This window comes from Schistocerca serialis, chromosome 7 (assembly GCF_023864345.2).
Source record: "Schistocerca serialis cubense isolate TAMUIC-IGC-003099 chromosome 7, iqSchSeri2.2, whole genome shotgun sequence".
NCBI lineage: Eukaryota > Metazoa > Arthropoda > Insecta > Orthoptera > Acrididae > Schistocerca > Schistocerca serialis.
Genome location: NC_064644.1, coordinates 422,577,463 through 422,587,933, shown reverse-complemented (window position 1 = coordinate 422,587,933; position 10,471 = coordinate 422,577,463).

Sequence of the window (10,471 nt, the reverse complement as noted above, 5' to 3'; positions counted from 1 at the left end):
CCAGAGTTTTCATAACAGGCTGTTCGAGTGTGAACGCCGAATGGGAGCACATCTTTCCGATGTCATCTTTAAAAAGTAAAGAGACACTTTTAGACATTTTGATTGTAAAGACATACTGAATAATGGCATACTGAATACATTCACTTTCGTTAATAAATTACTAGTTTTATGAATTTATTCATGGAAATGACGTTATTTCGAAATTTCCCGTTTCCCTGCGCCACCCTGTACGTGTAAAGTAACTGTGCTCATTCATTACTCTCCATTGCGGAAGTCCCGATCTTTTGAGTTGCCCTTATATGCTCCTAGATAACAGATTTGTCCTATGTGTTTTCTGTTGATAATTATCTTTAAATGGACTAGTTATTTTTCCTGAAATGTACAGTTTCAGGTACCAAAATTTCTAAGTTATATATTTTAACAATTTGTTCAAGTCTATACACAGATCATCATCTCTCTTTTGGTATGACTGAAACATATATTGCTATATCGTGAATCAATTTTATCTCGGGTCTGATATCTGTTATCCATTGGCCGGCCGGAGTGGCCGAGCGGTTCTAGGCGCTACAGTCTGGAACCGCGAGACCGCTGCGGACGCAGGTTCGAATCCTGCCTCGGGCATGGATGTGTGTGATGTCCTTAGGTTAGTTAGGTTTAAGTAGTTCTAAGTTCTAGGGGACTGATGACCTCAGAAGTTAAGTCCCATAGTGCTCAGAGCCATATGAACCATTTGTTATCCATTGTTTAACAATAAGTTAAATAATTTCGGTCTTAGTCCTTGAGCAGTTGTTTACTTACGTTTTTAGTCCATATGCTAGTGATTAAAATTTCAGCTCTATGGTATGTTCCTATTTAGTGTTTGAATAGAATGGCAAGAGTATCCTCCGAGGCTCCTAATCTCCCATAGTTTAGATCTCTTTACATTACCAAAGGCTGTCTTGGAGCCAATTAATGCAGTACGAGTCTTTGGGATGAATTCTCGGCACTTTTATACTATCGTTTTTAAATATTATATTAGTTATTACCTTAAGCTGGTTATTCATTACCGTGGAGTAGGCGGTGCTGAGTATTTGTTTCTTTCACCTTTCTGAAATAGAGGCATTACTTCAGCTCTATGCCATGAAAGTGGTATGTCACATTTCTTCCAACATTTGTTTGTTAAGAATAAGAACCGTAGTTCACCCTATTTTAGAAATTCGCTGCTTATTTGATCTACTCCACAAGCTTTTCTGCTTCTTTTTTTTTTTTTTAAATACTTTTAATGATTCTCTTAATTCTGCTAGTGTTATTGTTTATCGCTGTTAAGTTTTAAATTCTTCATCTCACTACGCTTTGTAACAGTTTGCCACGTTTCTTCATCAGTCATATTTAATCTTACTGTGTCTTTTTTGGTGTAATAAGGTATTTTAGTACTTTGTAAGCACACTTCTCCCAAGCGTGTTGACGAACTTTCTAGTAGAATCTTTTGCTTGATTTCGCTTCCTTTTATATTTATCGCGAATTTCTGATGTCGGTATTTGTAGCTATTTACTATAGGCTCCTTTTTTCTCCTGTATTATTTTCTTAATTTCATTGTCCTATATCATTAAGCTTTTTCTTTTCCGATTTTCTCTTTTTTTCTCAAGACATCATTTGCACTTTCCTTTACATATGTCATCACACAGTTCATTCTTCGTTTATATCTTGTCTTGTTGTTCCCTTAGCTGGATATTTTTGTGATCTTCCTCTGTATAAAACTTACATACTTCCTTCTTGCATAAGATATATTTTATACACTTCTTCATTGTTATTACATGTTCTTAACTTTCCAATTTCTGAAACAAACGAACAGTGGTCTAATCTGATTGATGAACCTTTAAATTAGTATCTTTAAACATGTCATTCATTTTATAACTGACTTGCGGTTACAGCTACATGATTACTCTGCAATCCACCTTCAAACTACTTCTCTACCGTTCCACTCTCAAACAAGGCGGATGGAAAACAAACTCTTAACTCTTTAAGGGCGAGCTATAATCATTTCTCCCTATGTAGGTGGGCGACAGTAAAATATTTTCACACTCTGAGGAGAAAGTTGGTAATTGAAATTTCATGAGAAAGTCCTCCCGCAGTGAAAATATCTGTGTTTGAAAGACAGCACATCAATTAATGAAATACAATTCGTGTATCATATCCGTGGTACTCTCCTATTTCACGATAATACAAAACGAGCTGCTCTTCTTTTAACTTTTTCGATGTCCTCCGTCAATTCTATCTGACGATCCCACACCTCACAGCAATACTCCAGAACAGGGCGGGCAAGCGTAGCAGACCTGTTGCATTTTCTGGGCGTTCTGCCAATACACTAAGCAGATTCAGAGGGATGTAAGCTGCAGTACGTACTGGGAGATGAAGAAACTTGCACAGGATAGAGCAGCATGGAGAGCTGCAGCAAACCAGTCTCAGGACTGAAGACCACAACAACACAACTGTCAATAAAACACAGTTTTCGGTTTGCTTTGCCCAAAACATTATCTATGTGATCGTTCCTATTTTAAGTTATTCGTAACTGTAGTCACTAAGAATTTAGATGAGTTTGCAGCCTTCAGATTTGTGTGATTTATCGTGTAACAAATATTTAGCGGATTTCTTTCAGTACTCACGTGGATGACTTCACACTTTTCATTATTTAGAGTCAATTGTCACTGCACCATACTAATAACCTGTCGAAATCATTTTGCAATTCGTCTTGATCATCTGATGACTTTACAGGACGGTAAATAACAGCATCATCTCCAAATAATCTAAGAGGGCTGCTCAGATTGTCTTCTCAATAGCTCACGTGGACCAGCAACAGCACAGTACCTGTAACACTTCCTGGGGAAACGCCAGACATTACTTCTGTTTTAACTGTTTTACTCGATGACTTTCCGTCAGTTTCTACGAACTGTGATCTTTCTCACAGAAAATCACGAATCTAGTGAGAGATAAAATAAGGGAAATCAGAGCTCGTACAGAAAGATATAGGTGTTCATTCTTTCCGCGCGCTGTACGAGATTGGAATAATGGAGAATTGCGAAGGTGGTTCGATGAACCCTCTGCCAGGCACTTAAATGTGATTTGCAGAGCAGCCATGTATATGTAGATGTAGATGTAGTCACACAGCCTAGAAATACTTCATAGACCCGCAATATGATTACAAACCGCTTGTGAGGAACGGTGAAAAAAGCCTTCCGGAAACCTCAAAATGTGGAATCAATTTGACGTCCCCTGTCGGTAGCACTCATTACTTCGTGAGAATAAAGAGCTAGCTGCGTTAAAAACACAGGGTTCCTGTAAGTCCAGAATCCTACAGCAAATTGACGTTAGTGATATGGGTCTGTAATTCAGAGGATTGCTCCTATCTCCTCTATTGGGTATTGGTGTGACTTGCGCAACTTTCCAGTGTTTGAGTATACTCTGAAAAGAACCTGACTGGTATCCAATTTGGACCGTAGGCCTTGTGTTTACTAATTGTTTTATGGTGCTCCGCTACAACGAGGATATCTACTTTTAATTTACTTAGGTTGCTAGTTGGTCTTGATTCGAATTTTGTAATATTTACTTCGTCTTCTTTTATGAAGGAATTTCGGAAAAACAGTGATTAGTAACCCTGCTTTAGAGGCACAACCATCAATAAGATCGCCATAGTTATCGCTTAGTGAAGGTATTGACTGCGTCTTGCCGCTGGTGTACTTTACATTTAACCAGAATCTCTTTGGATTTCGAGAGAGAGTTTCGCTGTGGAAACTGTTAAAAGCATGTCGCATTGAAGTTCGTGCTAAATTTCGAGCTTCTGTATAAATTCGACAGTCTAAGGGACTATGCGGTTTTCTTTTTATTTGACGTACTTTTTTCGTTGCTTCTGCAACGGTGTTCTGGCCTGTTTTGTGTGCCATGGAGGATCGTCCATTTCTTATTAATTTATTTGGCATATATCTCTCAAGTGCTGTCGATACTATTTCTCTGAATCTTAGCTACATCTGTTCTACGCTTACATAGTCAAACTGAAAGGAGTGGAGACTTTCTCTCAGAAAGATGTCAAGCGAATTTTTATCTGCTCTTATGTTATTCAGCATAGCTACAACAAACTTGTGGTCATTTGTCAGTTTGACGTACCTGGATTCCGTAACGCCTGTTCCGTTCACCACCACTCCCTACCAACATGGTATGAGGTCCGAAGATGGTCAGTAACTGACCGAAAGCGGAAATCACAAAAATAAAGGTTTCTTGCAGTAGAGACTGTTTATGTTCATTTTAAAGTACTAAGAAAAACTGGTGTTTTCCACGAGAAATGTTCTCAAAAATTACTGCGTAAATATTTGTTCATTATACAGGGTGATTCAAAAAGAATACCACAACTTTAGGAATTTAAAACTCTGCAACGACAAAAGGCAGAGCTAAGTACTATCTGTCGGCGAATTAAGGGAGCTATAAAGTTTCATTTAGTTGTACATTTGTTCGCTTGAGGCGCTGTTGACTAGGCGTCAGCGTCACCTTTCTTCGAAGGTGCTACTGTAACTGGACTACAGTATCTGGAGATGTTAGAGAATTGGCTGTTCCCTCAGCTCGAACAAGAAGCACAACAATTCATATTTCAGCAGGATGGAGCGCCACCACATTGGCACTTATCTGTCCGTAACTACCTGAACGTCAACTACCCGAGGCGATGGATCGGCCGCCAGGCAGCCCGTGACAGAGCACTTCATCACTGGCCTCCAAGAAGCCCTGTTCTTACCCCCTGCAATTTTTTCTTATGGGGGTATGTTAAGGATATGGTGTTTCGCCCACCTCTCCCAGCCACCATTGATGATTTGAAACGAGAAATAACAGCAGCTATCCAAACTGTTACGCCTGATATGCTACAGAGAGTGTGGAACGAGTTGGAGTATCGGGTTGATATTGCTCGAGTGTCTGGAGGGGGCCATATTGAACATCTCTGAACTTGTTTTTGAGTGAAAAAAAAAACCTTTTTAAATATTCTTTGTAATGATGTATAACAGAAGGTTATATTATGTTTCTTTCATTAAATACACATTTTTAAAGTTGAGGTATTCTTTTTGAATCACCCTGTATATGATCTTTTCCTATGGTACATAGACGGTCTTCCCCAGTCGTTGTTCCTAACTCAGTACATTTAGATTTTCAAGGCGTTCGCAAATCGACGTGACAAGTCAGCCCGATTTTCGAGTAGATCACAGTGTGAATACAAGGCACTTACCCTAGGTATTAATCTGTCCGGCTACGTGTAGAGTGTGTCATCCTCCCACATGCAAACTTGCCTCAATCATTAACCAGTCTTTGGTTCTTCAAAGCGACATTTTACAAACTCGCAATGAAATTGGTGGATGTGGAATTTAGAGAGGTTGAATAATGCCAGAGACAGATTTTATGTAGCATATTATAGTTCCATTTGAATCCTTCTATTACGATCTCATGTTAGGGGCCTCCATACGTTACAATCTGCAATCCATTTGCCTCGTTTTTTAACACGCTAATAATCTTTTGTTAATTGATATAATACTGTCCGACCACATATACATATAGGTCAACTGGGGTGGCATTTAACATCTCATATGGATCATAATGCTTCACTCAAAAGCTCAAGCTGTCGGTATCCACACAAAGTTACTTTTGTTCTTCAAAGCGACATTTTACAAACTCGCAGAGAAATTGCTAGTTGTGGAATTTGGAGAGGTTGAATAATACCAGAGACAGGTTTTATGTAGCATATTATAGTTTTTCTATCCCCAAAATAACAAAATCTTCATTAAAAATCGTTGCTCGCGGGCGATTTTTTTTCGGTATTCAAATCTATACACCACGTTCCCAGAACTCTTTCCCTGATTACAAATATTTAAAAGGTATAAAACACGGCACATGGACAAATACTTTTCATTTTTAATCACATATGACATGTTCAGGTTTTTCGGTACGCGTTTACTGTATACGAAAAGACATGCAATTGTTGAGCGACTAACCGCCAAGATGAACCAATGGGAGTATTGGAAAAACCTGCGTACCACCCCAAAAGTACCGTTATCCAAGATGGCGGCGATGACGTGATCCAAGATGGCAGCCATCTTAAATAACGGTACTTGCATCATGATCTGACGTCAGGAGAGCGCCTTCTGGCGTCACCGATATGAACTAAGCCAGTTGGAGTCCAGACCCAGTGGAGAACACATCTGCTCGAAATTGGTTAAATAATAGAGACAAGTCCGTTTTTGCCGCCATTATCGTAGGTGTGCCGCATTATCATGTTGGAATTTGAAGTTCGCGCAATTTTTATTGGGGAAAGGGTTAAGTTAGTGGAGGTAGGAAAAAGTGTAAAATCTTACAGCACGTGGTGGATACACTGAGTGCAGCCATCTTGATTGTCATCACAGTCGCCATCTTGGATGACGTCACGGTGGCGCTATCTCATTTTTCTGGGCTAGGGGGGCTTGGCACTTTCTCGCCAAAATTCAAATTTCCCACCAAAATCCATCATCTTGAATGACGTCACGGCCCCCATCTTGCTTCACGTCATCGTCGCCATCTTGGATCACGTCATCGCCGCCATCTTGGATAACGGTACTTTGGGGTGGTACGCAGGTTGCTCCAATACTAATGGGCTACCAACGGTGCCGTCTCAACGACCGTAAAGCGAAAGCTGCTGCGTAGGTGCCTTCACAGGAGATGCCTTGTTCATGCAGCCATTCTCATTACTGTTCATCGGCTCAAAGGCTGGAATTTATACGTCAGTATCGCAACTGGACATCCACTGAGTGGCGACAGATTTTTTTGTTTTTCAGATGAACCACATTTTATGCACCATCGGAAAGACGGTCGTTGGCGTGTACAGCATGAAAAGTCTGAAAGCAAGCATGCTGCAACAATCGAGAGATCATTATGATCTGGGGAATGTTTTCATGGTAACCCCTGGGTGATTTCATCATTCTCGAAGGCACAGTGGATCAACATAAGTATGCATCTATCCCTGTACATACAGTTTGTTTTCCTCAGCCAGAGGATCATTTTATCATATTCGTCTGGCCACCAAATTTCTCAGATTTAAATCCAGTCGAGAACGTGTGGGGCCACCTTGATCAGGCGTTCGTGCCATGGATCCTCAATCGATAAACCTAGCGCAGCTGGTCACGTTACTGGGGTCGACATGACTCCACGTCCCTATCGATACTTCCAGAACCTCACTGTCTCTCTTCCTGCACGTCTCGCACCAGTCAGCGCTGCAAAAGATAGTTCTTCAGGCTTTTGACAGGTGGTCACAATAATGCGACTGGACAGAGCAATTGCATTTTGGAATGATAACTGAACCTGGTGGCATTTAGGGGTCTCTCACGCCACCTGCGTAGTCGACGCCATAGAAAGGCGTTTTTCTCGTAATGGAGTGGAGTGTTTGGGCGAGGAGACCAGACAGCGAGGTTATCGGTCTCAACGGATTAAGGAAGGACGGGGAAGGAAGTTGGCCGTGCCCTTTCAAAGGAACCATCCCGGCATTTGCCTGGAGTGATTTAGGGAAATCACGGGAAGACCTAAATCAGGATGGTCGGACGCGGGATTGAACCATCGTGCTGCCGAATGCGAGTCCAGTGTGTTAGTCACTGCGCCACCTCTCTCGGTTTCTCGTAATGAAAATGGACGAAAAATAGAAAATGAAGTGTTAAAATTTTTCTTATAAGCTATTGTATACATTTTAAAATATTTTAATTCTGTCAGAATAAAGTAATATAATTGGTGTTAGATACCCATTCACTTGTATTCTTCGGTGCGCGAACCGCGACGACAAAATGCCAATGTAATGAATCTTAATAAGTACCTGCATCACTAAAAAGTTAAAGTAGAATGATAAAAACATTCCCAAACTACGTTAAAAAATGCTTATTCTCTTGGCACCTACGTCGTTCATTTAAAGATCTCCACTCAGTTTTCACTTATATCTCCTAACAGTTCGTAGTGAGACTCTTCGTATAACCTCTGCCTGTTTTCAGTTATCAATCTTCTATTCGTCAACCCAGTAGAACAGTTTCAAATCTTCCAGTATATAAAAATTTCCTGTGCAAAATGGACTGAGAATTGAAACTGATAAATTTTGGACGTAAGCAGCGCTACGTCATGGCCCTGTGAAATCAACCTGAATAAACTGAAAAATTCTTACCTCATAATGGTGTCGCCGGATAACGCTGTCTATATATCTGCTCCTAAATGACACAGCTTACTGCAATGCTGGCCTATATCCTACTGCTGAACAACTTTTGTCTGAGATTTGCATTATTAGAAAAAAAATGACTTTGTTTGTTGACACAGCTGCATAGCTGGTCCTTTGATTATTTAACAACACATGACTATCATATGGGAAAATTTGTAAAATATTTAAAGTCAAGTAAATGACTGGTAAAAAATTATGTTCTGAAAAACCTTATTATTGAAAACATTTCTACAAACCATTACATAAAAAATTTGAACATTACAAGACTGACTTAATTAGTGCTGACAAATCACAAAAAGATTGAAACAAATTCATATGAACATCTCAGACAACAAATTTAAGTACGCGCATGGCGATGAAGAATAATAAAGTTTACCTTACACTACATGACAATGAACTGCGCTGCACCAGCGGCGGTTGCTATTGCTCTTACATGGCTAGCAGCTGTACTGTGGCGGTGAGCTACTACGACTTCTCCGTAGCAGAGAGCTATTGCGACTGCTCCGTAACGACGAACTATTGCAATTGCTCTGTGGGAGGGAGCGATTATTACTGCTGCCGACACTGCTCTGACCTGCGATTCTATTGCACCATAGATGTTTTATATCGCGGGCAGCGCGTGAGCAATACATCGAAATTACATTTGCTCCAGTAGGGTAGTGAACAGTAAACCTCTTGCATAATGAACCCCTTACAAGTTTTCTGATCTTCCTGTGGTGGAATACTTGTGGAAGGATCCGTGAATATACTTCTTGCCACACTGTTACCCTCAGTTCATCTCGACGCCAAACGTTCTCCAGTGATAGCACTACAGCCAACTTCTTCTGACCTGTCGGTAAGATGTTTCCGCGATCCTCGTGCTAATGAATCGTCCCTTCACGAAGTTTGATAGATGATAATAAGGTGTACATGCACGCTCTTAGAGCATGCTGTGTTACGGTCTCCAATCTGAAAAATTACAGTAACTTTAGACACACTCAAAAGCCATCATGAACTCTCAGCATTCTCCATCTGCAGGAATGACCCTGCAAATACACTAAAGTGACAGAAGCCATGGGATACCTCCTAATATCATGTCGGACCACCTTTTGCCGGGCCTAGTGCAGCAGCCCGACGTGGCATGGACTCAACAAATCGTTGGAAGTCCCCTGCAGATATACTGAGCCATGCTGCCTTTATATCTGTCCATAATTGCGAAAGTGTTGCCGGCGCAGGATTTTGTGCACGAACCGAACTCCCGATTTCGTCCCATAAATGCTCGATGGGATTCGTGTCGGACGATCTAGGTGGCCAAACCATTCACTCGAACTGTTCAAAATGTTCTTCAAACCAATCACGAACAATTATGGCCCAATGACATGACGCACTGTCATACAAAAAAAGTCCATCATTGTTAATGAGCATGAAGTCCAAGAACGGCTGCAAATTGTCTATAAGTAGCCAAACATAGCCATTTTCAGTTAGTGATCGGTTCAGTTGGGCCAGTCCATTCCATGTAACACAGACCACACCGTCATGGAGCCACAACCAGCTTGACAACTTGGGTTCAAGGCTTCGTGGCGTCAGCGCCACACTCGAACCCTACAATCAGCTCATACTAAGTGAAATCGAGACTCATATGACCAGGCTACTGTTTTCCAGTCGTCTAGGGTCCAATCGATATGGTCACGAGCCCAAGAGAGGCGCTGCAGGCGATGCAGTGCTGTTTGCAAAGGCACTCGCATCGGTTGTCGGCTGCAACAGTCCATGAACGCCAAATTTCGCCGCACTGTCCTAACGGATAGGTTCGTCGTACGTCCCACATTGATTTCTGCAGTTATTTCACGCAGTGTTGCTTGCTGTTAGCACTGACTACACGGGCGCCGCCGCTCTCGGTCGTTTAGTAAAGGCCGTCGGCCACAGCATTGTCCGTGGTGAGACGTAATTTCTGCAACTGGGTATTCTCAGCACACTCTTGACACTGTGGATCTCAAAATATTGAATTCCCTAACTATTTCCTAAATGAAAAGACCCGTGCTTCTATCGCCAATTACCATTCCACTTCCAAAGTCTGTTAATTCCCGTCGTGAGCCATAATCTCGTCGGAAGTGTACAAATGACAGCTCCGCCTATGCACTGCCCTTTCATACCTTGTATACTACCTCCACCTGTACATGTGCGTATCGCTATCCCATAAATTTTGTCATCTCAGTGTGGCTCTGAGCACTATGGGACTTAACAGCCGAGATCATCAGTCCCCTG